Genomic DNA, 15,701 nt, shown 5'->3' with positions numbered 1-15,701 from the left:
ATTGTTGTTGATGCTGAAAACAAGAATGGTTAATAACACTTTTGTTTGGATGAACTCGTTCAGACACATTGAAGAAGAAATTGATAAATGCTGAATCATTATGAATCAAGAATGTATGACATGACTCGTGTACAAATATTAGATTGGCAATTAACAGTTTAGTTATTCGCATGAATGAAATTTTCTGAATATGGGATTATAATTCAATGCTGACAAGTTCAACTAGTTGTTTCAATTGGAAACAACAAAAAGGGATTATATAATTAATATATGATAACTGTAGGACATCTTATTGTAGAGTGTGTTGTTTGTATGTCAAAACCAAAATAAATTGAATAAAATAAAAAGTCATAGTTGATGCGGCATCATTCCTTCTTTTTGACGTCATCAATTCAGAGGACGTGAGCTCACTGGTTTATTGAACGGAACTATAGACGTGCTATATTGCATAGTGTTCGTGTCATCTTGTCTTTCTACCTTATGTAGATGGACCACGAAAAGGATGGTAGGAAGCAGCGGCAGATAGTGTGAAGGGATCTGGAATCAGTAACTGAAATGGAACATCAAGAAATCGAACGTATTTGAAGAGAATATACAATTATGATATGGCACAATTTAGTTTTAAAAACCAGAATAAGGTGCGAAAATATAATCAATAGTTCGAGCTCTATTTTCCGTATCCTGATAACATTATTATCTGCTTATGTGGATAGGAGAAATACGCTCTCTGGACAAAAACCACAAAAAGCTTTTTTTCAACGAATATGACACCTAGAAATGACGTAATAAGAACTCAGCTCCTTGTCATTGTTCGGATAAAGATGTTTTATTAAATTTCGACGTTTTGGTGAAACGTATACACCGATTTATAATTAGCTATATTTCAAATTAATGTTGATGAACTATGATGTTGTTTTCATTTTTATATGTGTCTTATCTGCACTTATTCTACATCGCACATTAGAATATATATTCCATATTAAAATACGTTATAGAAGGATTGACGAATTTTCAAATTTAATGTTTTATAACATTATCTATATAGTCATGTTTTTGCCTATGGAATTCTTCCATTGTGGAATGGAGGTTACAAAAAACATTAGTGATTAGTAGTTATTCTGCCATGACAACATAAATAATAATATATTGTATATTAACATAGCAGCATTTTGGAACGATATTTTTAAAGATTGTTAAGGTAATATGAATGATAAATAGCAAAATACTTTTGAATGTTTTTATGGAAATGATAGGTAATATTTCGATTACTCTCTCGATTTTTGTTAAAAATTGTTTCCGTTCAATATTAAATAAAGCATTTACTTTATTTAAAAAAGCTCTAGATGTTATTGTGCGATCATTTTTAATTATATCATGAATTAGTTTGTTTCCGTGATTAGGTATATGTTTAATTTTTATTTAGTATTTATGGTTATTGAACAGTTATTAGTTTTCTATTCTTTAATTTTTAGGTTTTGTTTAAGTTCTACTGTATTGTCAATATTTATTATAGTATTATAGTATTTCAACAAAGCAATTAACATATTAAAATACGATAAAACATTTGTGGGGTATTATTCCATTCCATAGAAAAATTCCATCTGTTTTTACAGTTCCACAGAACACTTAAATATAAAAGTTATTCTACTTCGTTCAAAATGAAATTATTAATTTCATCTTAATAGTATTCAGCAACTACTTCTTTCCTTTTATACAGGAAAGGGCTACGTACATCTTCGTCTGACATCACGAATTGAAGAAAATATTTGAACCGTGCATTTGACTGAAAATTGTAATAGTAATTACAATTTTCAGACACTAGTTTTAGGACTAACAACTGTTTCGACTGTTTTCATTCGATAGTTCCCAACGGTAGTTTTAAACCTTCTATGATTAACATCCATATACAATGAACAATCGGGCAATGCTAAATGCACTTTTATTTTATTTGAAGAAATATCAAAATCATCGAATTTTATAGATTAGTGAGTTTATTTAACAGTTCTTTATATGACGAATTCATATAGTTGATCAAAACACATGCAAACATATAATATGCATTAACGGTCCTAACATTAAAATTACATCCACTATATGCTGCTCATAAGAATCAATTATTTCTCTAAATAATTTATATTATTCTTAATGAACATTTTAAATTGTGATGCCGTCATTACACATCTTGCCTCTAAAAATATCCAGTTAATTTTGGGCTAATAATTAGTTTCTACGGGGTTGCTCGACAGTACTCTAAAAGTTAAAAAGCGAGTGGTCAATTTCGGTTTCGACCTTCTGCAAAATTAATGCGAGCCACTTGGATTAATTAGAAATACAGGGCTAAATAAAAGTGAAAGCCCAAAGAGGGGTGTCGTAATAAGATTTAGCTTGTTCTCTCGTAAAATATTTTTTCGTTCAATATTTAGAAGCCAAATTTCAATCAATTTTATAAAATGCTATGTGTTCTTTCATGTTGTGAAATTGTAGGCAATTTTTTCTTAAGTAACTAAGAGTGAGATTCTTAACTATCTATTTAAAATAATTTAACAAAAGATAGAACTTGTCTGTAATATAAGGTTCAAACTACAATAACACAGGTCTGCAACAAAAAAGCTGTTTAATTGTCATCAAATGATTTCAATTGTTTTCAAATGATTCATTTTTGAATTTTTTATTCTGGTAAGCTGACAGAGAAAATAATATTGAAAAAAATTAATATGGATGTCATGTAGATTTGATGGAGGCTTTTAAGATCCAATACGACACAGGTAATAATACAGCAAAAACGTTATAGTAGTTCGACTTCACAATGACAGTTTCATCTTCCCAGCCCTGTAGGTTATACGCCTCAAAGAAACGTAACTAAATTATGATGTCCATGGTTGTCAGGTCTTCGGCAATTTCAAAATGTTGTGCATATTGATCGGATAACAAGCTGGGCTTACCAAAATTCCTTGCTTTTTATGGGTATGGGATAGCAGAGCTCGTATAAATCACTTGACCAAAATGAGTTTGGAGCTGATGGCGTTTAAAGTTAGTATAAAGAACGTCCTCCAATGAGTACTGCCACCTCCACGTTAAGTTCTTTTACCACTACTGCACATAAAATTCGGATTGATGAAGCAATTTGTAAAATCACTTCCCAAAGATTGTTTCAAATGCATAATTTTAAAATTTCCAGGCCTGTTAGAAGCACAAGTAAAGGAAGATGTTTTCGTCAGACCAGTCATTAGACGGCTGACCAACAATTCATCACGACCATGACGGACGGAAAAGTAGGGTGGGTTTTAAGGAGTTCATTCAGTAAAAGTTAGATAATAATAAAAAACCTAACCTGAAACAAATCGTCAAAAGAATGCGTTACCTAATGAGTCCAAATATATATTTTATTCATTTCCACGGCAACAATAACTTTCCGAAAAATTTTGGAGATGTGAGTGAAGAGCAAGGTAAATCATTTCACCGGGTTTAATGTCCTGAGATGAAGAAATAGTAGCAAAGAAAATGTAGACTCTCAATAATATCAGACAACTATTGAATGCTTCAAATAAACCGTTTAGATTCTTTCCACAGCTGAAAATATACAAAAGTGAGTCAAACTGACAAAAAGAAAGGTTCTAATGTACGCTAGTGAACATATATTGGGTAATAAGGACAGGTATCATTAATGGTAAACAAAATAATATTTTCTATTTTCTGTAAATGTATATAATCTATAAAAAAAATTTAAATAATATGTCTATTCGATTTTATTTTAATCTAATAAATCGTTTATCGTAATTTCCCAGATGATCAAGAAACGTATCGTTCTATGACAAAGAGAAAGTCATTTTCGGATTAACCACATCCAAAAATATAAAAATTATGTCACAAAACCTAAATAGCCCTTAAAACTTTTTTGCAGACCTGTGCAATTATTATTAATTATAAATGCTAGAAAATTTTATTTAAACATGCAAAATTCATACATGCCTTGCTCCGAAAAGACAGAAACTTAATTATATTATTGATCTATGCCCAATTCCTCGAGCAATATCAGCGTAATACCTCGGTATCAATATTGATAGATATATTATTTTATTCCTCTAACAATACACTCAAAACTATACAAGTTGCGCTCTGCCAAAATGACAGCATTATGGACTTATAATTTTTTTTAGTGTCGAGTCTTATGACTGAAATCGTGCAATCTTATTTCATCGAAAGAAAAAAAGCCACTGAAAGTCCTCATTTGTTAGTACGGCAGTAAGAATATTTAAAACGGGTTTCGACAATGTGATGAATTCAAGGTTCAAGACGTCATGGTAGGCCGAAAACGTTGGAACATGCGAAATTGCAGGGTTTATTGAATGAAGATCCAATACAAACTCAAGACAATTGACAGGAAAGTTAATTATGAGCCGAGTAACAATTTTTGAATGACTACAATCCATAGGAAATCACCTCAATTAAATGAACTTTTAAAACCTGGAGGAAAAGTTGATATTGATCGCTACCGACAAGAAATTTTCAATTTGAATTGCTTATTGTTTGAGGAACTCCACAGTGCGCTGGAAGCACATGATAAGGTGGTTTTGCAACATGACAACTCGCCGCCTCATGTAACAAAACCAGTCAAAGCAGTGTGAAAATCACTCGGATGGGAAGTTTTATCGCATCCGCCGTACACTCCAGACCAGGCTCCACCCACACTACAAGTTATTTGCATCCTTAGAGCTTGCAGACGGGTAAAATATATTTAGTATTTACTTGTTTGTCATCTTATTTATGAACGGATCCCAGTAGAAAAGAAAAGTAATAATAAATCAATTTATTATTATGATTGTATTAATCCTATTTAATATATGTTATATTATAAAGATGCAAAATAAAAGACAGTTTTTTTACGTCAGTTAACAGGGAAATGGAAAAGTCTCCGGCCTACCATAGTAAAACACATTTTTTGGCAAAATTAGTTTTTTTTTATTTAACATAATTCCCTTCAAGAGTGATAGACTGATTATACCAATCCTTTTTTCGATACCATTTTTGTAGAATGATTTGTCCTCTGCTTCAAAATAGGCCTCAATTTCGTCATTCACCTCTTCATTCGATGAAAGATTTCTTCCCAGCGAGCATACTTTTGAGATCTGAGAACAGGAAATTGTTGCTGAGGACCAGACCTAGAGAATATGGTAGATGAGGAAGCAATTCGAAGCACAATTAATGGATTTGTGACAAGGTGCATTGTCTTGGTGAAGCAGCAGTTTTTTTTTTCTTCAAATGCGGCCTTTTCTCGGCGATTTCGTCCTTCAAACGGTCCAATAACGGTATGTAATCTATGTATTCAAGGTAGTCAATGAAAATTATTCCATGCGACGACTGTTGCGTTTTCCCACGCTTCCACGGGTTTATTACGCTTGATCATCTTCAAACGCTGCTCCGAATCATCAAATCGTCATTGTTTTTGGTCAAAAGTGAGCGCGGCAACCACTTTGCGCAGAGCTTTCTCATACCCAAATATTCGTGAATGATATGATGTACAAGTTTACGGTAATTCAGAATCATTTTGTGGATTTTTTAAATGTTTTTGTCGGTAACAACTTCTTTTGGGCGTCAACTGGCTTCACCCTCTTCTGTGCTCATTTCACCACATCTAAACTTAGCATAAGAATCCTTGGTGGTTGATTTTCTTGAAGCAGTGTCCGGAAACTCGGCATCAAGCATCAAGTTTTTGCTTCAACTGTATTTTTTCCCTTCAAAAAGCAATATTTTATCAACGCGCGGAACTAATTTTTATCCATTTTTTTCGCAATAACAAAAGTTGCTTCACTCAAAATGAAATAATCCACAAACTAATGATCCGAGAGCTGTCAAATGTTTACACGTATTCTTTGAGGGTTAGGGTTAACTAACAACATATGGATTTAATTTTATTAGTGCCATCTATGTGTCAATCTGGGGACTTCAATTGACCCGTACGTTTTGTAAAATTACGTAAACATTATTTGAATTTGTCTGCTTCTAACCATATAACAAATGTAGAACAGCAATCGTATGAAGAAATTGGGTGCTTCTATAGTCAAAGTTGATTATAATTTTATGGATTCTTCGAATCTTCTTGAGAGAATACCAAGTGTCAACAATTCAGTGCGAACTATTCAAAACAAGAAACTTTGAAAAATCTGAGAGTTTGCCATAAGTTTGGTATGGTATCTGCCTAAATTACATACAAATTACAGAGTTGTGATCAATGATAGAATGAGTAACAGTCTTAAAAAGTGGTTTGGCATCTCCATATCCTCCATTTCTACGGAAATTACGTACAGAAATATTGTATGAGTGTGTAGTGTGATACCCATCACGTCGCTTAACATTTTCCAATTAACCATAAAAAGAAATGAGAAGATATACGTTTCTGAAAATATACTGGACCTTATAATGCCTAGTTAATATTTAATCTTGAAACAAAGTGGATCATAGAGACTAGGGCATCAAACTATGTAACCGATGATTGCATAATCACAATATAAATATCGCAAATATAAATTTTCGACTATGCCCAATATTTAAAAGCAAGGATTCGAACCCGCGAATATCGAAACAGTCCTATCGTCCTATCGCCTTGCCCAATGCGCCAATCCAGCCTACTCGAGAGTTACTGAAACAAAGTTGTTAACAATTCCTTTTAAGATATCCTATAAGATCTCGATCATATAATATTTTATTTATACATTAATCCTAAAGAAATATTGTATGTTTTCTTAAAGGATTAAACCTTTATTATATTAAATCTAATCCACACTCACATTAAATTTACTTAACAATTATCCACCCCCACAAGAGAGAGGTGATCAGGATTATCGTCTAGACGTTATATGAAAAACTCTTATGTCCCTTGTCATACATATATTTAGCTTCTCTTACATTATTTACTGTATGTTGTTATTATTTTGTAAGAACGCAGTAAATTATTTATATAAATAATAATTCTAACGTATACTTTATGTGTTTATTAAATGCTTGAATGTATTTTGATCAGAGCTATCGATTGGTAAAAAATATTGAAATTGACGGCTTTAACCTTTCTCTATATAAAATCACAGTTTTCCATTCAGTTATGAATTATGAGGTATACAGAGTGTTGGATTTAAAGGAACCTACTGTCGAATCCCATCAGATAATTTTAGTAACTTATATCGATACTGCTCCATCATACCTCATTTTTTGGATGAAAAACGGGCTGGAGGGTGATAAAAAAAACAAAAGTTGATGAAGAAAGGTAAATATTGGAAATTTACTAGAAAAACAATTTACTAGATTTCATTAGTCATAACATTTATTAATAATTTATTGCAGATATAATGTTCTTCATGTAAGACATAAGAATGGTTTGGTTTGGTTCGGATAAACTCGATCAAATACATTGAAGAAAAAATTGACAAATGATGGAATTCTGACCGAATTTTAGATAAATTGGAAATTAATAGATTAGTTATTCACTTGAATGAAAATGTGTGTAGTTGTTCCTAATATACATGAGAACTTAGTTGAAATGTGTGAGGAAAGAAAGAATACTAACTGTTTTGTAGATATGGCAAGTGCAATTGGGAGAATGTAGTGATTCTATCTAGTTTTATCCAGATAGAAAAAGTTTATCCAGAATACCAAATACGGATTATATAAGATATACAAGTAGCAACAGCATAAACTAAAAAGAAATACCTTTATATATCAGAAACAACTAACAAAACACTACTTAAAATTAATTAACTTCGTTTAATAATGTTTCAATCACTCACTTTCCATTTCAGTGTTGTTTCAGACCTAAAAAAAAGAAATATTCACTTAATTTTAACGAACAGTATCCCTATCCAGCGAAGTTTTCCTCTCACGGTAATTACCGCTTATTATATTTATTTGTGCTAAGCACATTAATATATAGATAAAGTATGAACTTTAACAAAAAACAAATACACCGTGTTACGTAGAAAAAATAGATACCAATCAAATTATTTTCTATCATTTTATTTTATTATCATTCAACTTCAGATGTTTCCCATCTCATTGGAAACATGGTGTTACCGTGCTGATGAACGATGTTGGTTTGGTAGTGAGTCAATCATCCATCCGTTTTCGCATTTATTCAGCTTTACGAAACCATGTGCTAGTCGATAAACCCATGGTTTATCAACCTCAACACGTGGTAATCACAAGGCGCGTTGTCTGTTGAGTACAATCGGTGTATCAAAACTTCTCAATCGATTTCCAACAGAGTACACTTTACAGCTTCTTTATAACCGATAACTTTATGCACTTGCTATTGTCTTAATTACTTTATGTCACTAATCATCATTATACGAAATAGGACATTCGTCTCTTTTTGTCTGGCAAGCAACAAAACCGCTATATTGAAAGGTTCTAAATGTCAATTCGTGTGCCACATTTCCTCTTGTTGTCATTTTCGACCGTATGTTAATATATGGAAATAGTTTATTCATTAACTACTGATATGTTTGAAAGCTATTTATGTAAAGTGTTATGGCCCGATAAGTTTTGCAATTGATTGTTTTCAATTTTTTGGTCCCCCAGGCTATCCCTTGAAATTGGAATCATTGATGATGATTTATTTTTAAAGAGTTGAAACTAAAATCGACGATTGGGATATGACCAAACTGCAATTTTGAGTGTTCTGTAAGTACCACCTGCATACATTGAATAAATTCGAAATTTTAAATAAGTTAAGTGATTTACATTCGCATATTTATCAGTATATACCGCTACCTAAAATACATGCAAGTATTCTTTTGTACGCCAATAGAAGTATATATTATAAAGGTTGTAACATAAATAACAAATGTATATAAAAAATCGCAATCAAAATTAATATAGAGCATACTGAAAATTCGAAAGTAATTTTATATTTTAATATTTGGTTTCGAAACCTTTAATTCGAGAAAATCAATTTCCGGCATGAATTTGATTAATTTTCTTTGTTGGATCCTACGGAACTTCGTTCAAAACCTGTCACAATAGCGAAAAAATTAAATGAATGTATTTTAATGAGACATCTTGTAAATTTATTATCCCAATTCTATCGAAAGGTCCATTAGCGTTGATTTCATAGGCTTTCAGTTGGATTTAAATCTATATTTTATGATAGTTACAATCATTACAAACGATTTTAATCTTCTTAAATCGATATTAAGCTTTATTTAAAATGAAAGATTTCGGTTGATCAGTTTTATGGTCTCACATGGTCATATTTATGGTCAAATTACTTTATTAGTGTAAGAAATTGTTTTCTTAACTGTTCCTTAGACTCCAAGATTTAGTATAGCTGCAAAACAGGCTGCTGTTTTTTTTTTTGAAAACCTGGCAGTCAGTTTGCCTTACTCTTAATTAAAATTGTCTAGAATAATTTTTGAGATGAGTTAAAAGTTAAAGGAAATTAAATATGAAGGAAAAAAATTAATATTGAGGCAATTTATATCAGGGATGGGATTCTAAAACTCCCCACATAATTGATACACTAAACGATGAAAAGTATAAGACACGAACAATTGATATTGATATATATATAGATATATATATATATTGATATATATATATATATTGATATATATATATTGATATATATATATATACATATATATATATAAATATATATATATATATATATATATATATATATATATATATATATATATATATACTTATGTAAATAATTTATACGTAAAACGACATGGCCAAGATTAATTACAAAAGCACTGTGGGGTTAATTACTTGAGTTCCTAGTTACGTTCCATCAATTTAATTTCGTTACTTAAAAAAAAACGTATTCGTTTCAGTAAAATCACATTTTTTCCTCGTTTTTATACAATATTAATTTTCATAATGTTAATAATGGGTTCTAAAATAATGTTAAGAAAAATGCAAATTATATTATCTAATATAAAGCAGTAGTTATGTTATTTAGACAATGGCCCCATTTTATTTAATACATTTGAATTGATTTACTTATAGTGAGGACATAAATTTATGTTGACACGTTCTATTCCAGTACTACGCACAATGTTTTCTGTGGTTTCATGACAAAATTTGTCCTGTCTGTATAGCTATTAGTTGCAATAAAAAATTAATATATTAGTTGTGTTTCGGTATAAGAATTAGCATTTTAAAATTACGATGGTTTATCGCTGGACAGGCTGAGGCACTTCGGGCCGCTTTTGGTCTATAAAATTTTGATATTTATTTTTTGACACTATTTTTATAATTTGTAGTAAGTTCAAACTTTTAATCTCTACTTTATATGATTAACCAATGACTCCAAACTGTAATTATACATTCAGTGGAATATGTCTCACATAAAATTACAACATATACTATTCTAATACCGTAAGGATATAATGAAACAAAAGCAAAAATTTTGCAAACTCTAAAACAATATCCACCAATACAAATTTTGATGGCGTATTCATGAAACAAATATTATCATCATTATGAAAATTAATTTTCAGAATAATTTTCAGTATCTTCTGTTGAACTATGCCAAATCGCACATTTCATCTTGAGCATTTTTTTGAAATTTTTGCTTAATCCTATTAATAAATGTCTAGAACAATTTCCTGTGATTAGTTTTAGGCTTAGTTATTTCGGCATTGTTAGAGCCAACGCAAAATTAAAAGGAGCATCGGGAATATATTATAGACTATAATGCAGAGAAATATTTACGCAGTTTCATCGATAGAAGCCTACATTTATTGTGTGTTTGTAATATTTACAAAATATTATTTATTAAATGATTTCAATACACTAAGAGAATTGCAATATTCCATCTACATGCTAAGAGAGCCCAACGGTTTCGTAGTGTAGTGGTTATCACGTCTGCCTCACACGCAGAAGGTCCCCGGTTCGATCCCGGGTGAAACCAATTAACTTTTAACTTTATACATTGAAAAATATGTTTTTTTGTTTATAAAATATTAAATTCCCTTACTATTTCACTATAATATATCAAATTAGGAAGTTGAATATCAATAATCAATATGTTTCTTATACATTAATGCATATTACAAAGAAGAAAAACTCAAGGAACAAATATTGTTTTTAATTAATAAACTATAAATTAGGATAACTAGTTAACATTAATGTATTATTTTTTAGACTAATTCAGAAGACCATAGGAATTGTTATATATATATATATATATATATATATATATAATATTATATATATTACATATATATAATATAATATTCGTTTCAGTCCTTAGTACTATTCGTATAGAATGTAATATCAGTGCTTTATGTATCAGTTGACGTCGTAAATTCTGTAATTTGAGTAACTATATACTATATATACTTAACATTTGGTGTTATGAAACCTGATAGTTGAAAATATAACAAAAATGTTTTGAAACGTCATTATTAATGAAACTACAAAGTTATGCTGTTTTTATTAAAGACATGGGTATCAGGTATTTAGGTATTATGATAACTGTAATGCATTACTAGAAGATAATATAGGTTTATTTCAAAAGGTTTTCCATGATCTTTGTTCATGAAAATGTATATATATATATATATATATATATATATATATATATATATATATATATATATATATATATATATATATATATGTAGTCTTTATAATATTGTCCGCCGCTATTTACCGTTAACTATATAAATAAAAAATAATCGCCGAAATATATGCACGGGCAGTTAGAGCTACTAGACCAAATTGGATAATTATTTTTGTTGTGTTCGTTATGGTTAATTAAAAAATATCGTGGAAATATTTTACATTGAAATCTCACAACATGAAGAGAATGACTCAGAAAACTTTTTTTAATTGGAGAGATTAATGAGAAGAAAGATGTACAAGTGCAGTTGGGTATAAATATAAATATAAATAATTAAAATAGGCTAATTCAAAATATTATCAATATCAGACTGATGAATATAGAGAAACTACTAGAAGGTATACCCTATAGATATATTATGAAGTTTATGGAGAAAATAATAACATTGTAAGTATAGGAAATCGGTTGCCCCGTCGGCATTTTAAATGGTATAATAAATTAAACCACTGAACTATACAAAAGAAGAAACATTACAATTCTCATAAAATAAAATTTAATTAATTTTCTTAAATATAAATAACTATAATTACGTCTCAACATAATGAATGTTTTCGAATTACGTCTCTTGGCATAAAATAAATAAAAACTACAGGATTCGAATCTAATAGTAGTATTATGTATATAAACAGGCATCAGGTATATTACAAACAATCAATCTAATTTCAACAAACAACTTTATCCTGTGCTCTACTATACGGGCAATTATCAGCTAGTTTATAATAATTCTGATAATATTTAATTACCAAATCGTAAAAATAACTAATTTTTGAGAATTAATTGAAAAAAGCATAGTTCTGTATTTACCTAAACAGAAACAATTATAAATTTTATTATGTGATCGCATGCATTCTGAAAATATTTTCCATCATTTTTTACTTTTGTTCTTATTTCTGGTAACATAGAGATACTATGCATTTTTACAATTTTTCACCATTTCGAAATCATATGACAATGAAGCTATACTGCATTCATCTAAACACGTGGTCCATAATGTTACTATTGGTCTGGAAACAGCTGATGATTAAATTGTGTAATAGATAGAAATTTAACATAACAAAATACTTAAATGAAGTGTAATTTAAATCTCTTAAACAAATAACTCTTGCTATAACACAGCCTTTAAAATATAAATTAATTACATTTTAGTTCTCGAAATAAACGGTAATCTACTAGAGATTGAACTTTAACTTCTATTGAAATTAGCCACTGCTTGCTACTTCTGTTTATAGCTCGCTAAACTTCCGAGAAAAACCATTTAATTAACTAAACTTAAGTTAGTGTTCTCGTGGCAAACGTGTCATTCAAAATAGACCAATATTATCAATTAAAATTCATTAATAATATCCTGAATCTCTTGTTAAATTGAAGATACTTTACAGTACATATTATTAGTATTGCGAAAATAAAACCTAAGAAAGTATATCACTTGCAATTTCGTAACCAAATTTCTCTTTGTATAAATGGTACATAAATTATGAATCTTAACCTTAAACGATTTAAGGCAAAAACTTTTTTTACTTGAATATTATTTCATATTAACGGAAATAATTGGAGACTTGTTTGAACTTTAACACAAATAGAACCCTTAATTCCGAACAGTTCGCTTGTCATATCTCACACTCAGACAGAACGCACTATTTTTAATATAGTCTGGGTCGAAAAGATGACCAAAGTACAAATGTACGTGCCACCTCTGGATTGCTTACGGTTATAATATTATTTGTAAGTATCGATTCTTTCGTCAGTTAGGTTATATTTAATCACCTTCTGATTTTCACTGTTTTTACCCAAATTTCCAAGCCGCGTTTGGTGTCTATATCCCACAAAATCGCATGCTTCTACCAAGATTGCACTACATCATTTTAGTTCAACTACTTTAGTCCGGCTTTAGTGGCCTTACTGCTTGAACGATTCTTGTACCAGGAGTTCACGAACTAGGCGTGTGACTACCTTAAGTCCGCGTTTGCCAAGCATATTATCATATTAACTATTTCAAAAGTTACTTCAAGTAGCTGTGGAATGATTGCTTATTAAACAACAAGTTATCCTTTTTCTAATTAAGTGGTTTAATTTCTTGAATAGTAAGTAATGGTTATAACAGATTTGTTGATAATTTCTTTTGTTTTTTTACCTAAAGAAAACACGATCTTTACAGTGGACGATTAAAATGTATTTATTAAAAGAATTAGCCATTTGTTTCTTTATATTTTGCACATCTCTTAGGCAATTTATGGAAGCTATTCCAGAATAACAGTTTCCTCTTTGTGTTAAAATATTAATCGAGTTATTGTTTATTTTTTTCTTCGAAATCGGCGAAGTGTTAATCTGCAAGTGCCTGTCCCATAGATGCAGGAAGCTGGTAGTTAAATGAAAGCAGGTCTAGACAATACAGCGGTGCGACAAAACTTTCCATTCAAGTGATTTGAAAACTTCGTCAAGCGGTTTTGCCTTATGAGACGCTGTTGACACGCTGCAAAATTACCTTATCAAGCTTTCGAGCGTATTCTGAACGTCTCTCGGTCGTTTTCGAAATAAATCCATTTTTCATCACCCATTGCTATTCGATGAGGAAACCAATTCACTAGCAAGCAAAATTACCTTATCATTCTTTCGAGCATGTTCTGAACGTCTCTCGGTCAATGCACAGTTCAATTTAATTAACTTTTGTCGATAGCGATCAGTGTTAACTGTTTTTTCAGATTATAACAGTTCGTAATATACGACACCAACCTGGTAACACCAGATATAGAGGACAGAATTGATAACCATTATTTTATTCGTTAAAGGTCTTCGAAATAAATCCATTTTTCATCACCCATTGCTATTCGATGAGGAAACCACTTCACTAGCAAGCATCTTCCCAGCTTATGGATCTTTTCCATAGCGTATAACCATTCAAAAATTGCGTCTCGGCTAAGACTAAGTTTTTCTGTCAATTATCTTTGTCAGTGCAATAACACCTGCAATTCCGTATCTTCAAACGTTTTCGGTATACCAGGAGGAAAAATTTTATTTCAAAAATATAAATGGCCGTCTTGGTTGGCGCAATCGTAAAATGATTCGGAGCCCACGTTAAACTGTAGGTCCAGTCCAGATAAACACTCGTTTCAATCGTGTGGGATTACCTAGTGTAATTATACATCAGCAAAAACTTAGCCGGTATATTCTAGGCTGCTGCATTCTAATATAAGTTATTTCTATTTTAAGTACCTTTATGTCTAAAGTGATATCTGGATAAATAACACTGCTGACAAAATTTGAGCTTTATTTATTGTGTATGAGTCCCTAATAATTTGGTTCTTTCTTCAGTTAACAAATAATAAGGAAAATAAAATTAATAGAATATTATGTAATGTGTTAATAGAATTTTGTTTTGGACGATGATGAATTTTACAGCCTGGTATGCATATATCATTGCATATTGAACAATACTTATGTATAGACAGTATATGGGACAGTATAAGAGTTATCACGGAAGTTAAGTAAAGTAGAAGAACCTAAGCAAAGACCTCGCTTAAGATTTTATAGGAGAAATTAATATCTCAAAACATGTCTAAACAGAGATTTTGTAAAGTACTTGATAAAGTATTGCATTTATTTGTGCTCTTATGAGTTTGTAATGATATTATTAAAATAAATTTTAAAATAATCACAATTTGTGAATTTTACGTACCCAATTATTATAAGGAAATTGGGTAGAATACTTTTTCGAGCTGCTAACTGCTCTGAGCTGAAAATAAAACCTCTATCATCAAATATATATAATTTAAACCTTTTTTGTGTTGTACTTACTAACAACTATTTAAAATGACATTTTGGTAGCCCTGTGAAACTAATTGTCAATTCTATCATAAAATTATTAAGTGTTATATTATGATTTTCTTCAATATTCCTATTTGCTTAAAATTACAAAAGAATTATAGCATTATTTTTAAAATTATTATGTCAGTTATTACACAGTAGTCACCATCGACGAATATGCCTTGGTAAATTCCAATCCAATTGTTTCATTTAACTTTTCATTCGCAGGTAGCACAAAACCGGCTTTTTAATTGTGAAATATAAGATAAATAATCCA

General features: G+C 30.3%; 1 protein-coding gene and 1 non-coding gene across 2 annotated transcripts in view; one reads left to right on the top strand and one right to left on the bottom strand.

Moving 5' to 3' along the window:
- LOC143200036 (G-protein coupled receptor dmsr-1-like) overlaps positions 1 to 15,701 on the bottom strand; it is a 123,279-nt gene that overhangs the window by 34,122 nt on the left and 73,456 nt on the right. The gene's annotated exons all lie outside the window — the stretch shown is intronic.
- TRNAV-CAC (transfer RNA valine (anticodon CAC)) lies at positions 10,837 to 10,909 on the top strand. The gene has a single exon. It is a non-coding gene; the product is annotated as a tRNA-Val (tRNA).

This window comes from Rhynchophorus ferrugineus, unplaced genomic scaffold, assembly GCF_030347505.1.
Source record: "Rhynchophorus ferrugineus isolate W39M unplaced genomic scaffold, kcgeb_rfMv2 rfM7, whole genome shotgun sequence".
Taxonomy (NCBI): Eukaryota; Metazoa; Arthropoda; class Insecta; order Coleoptera; family Curculionidae; genus Rhynchophorus; species Rhynchophorus ferrugineus.
This window is presented reverse-complemented; position numbering and strand designations above follow the sequence as displayed.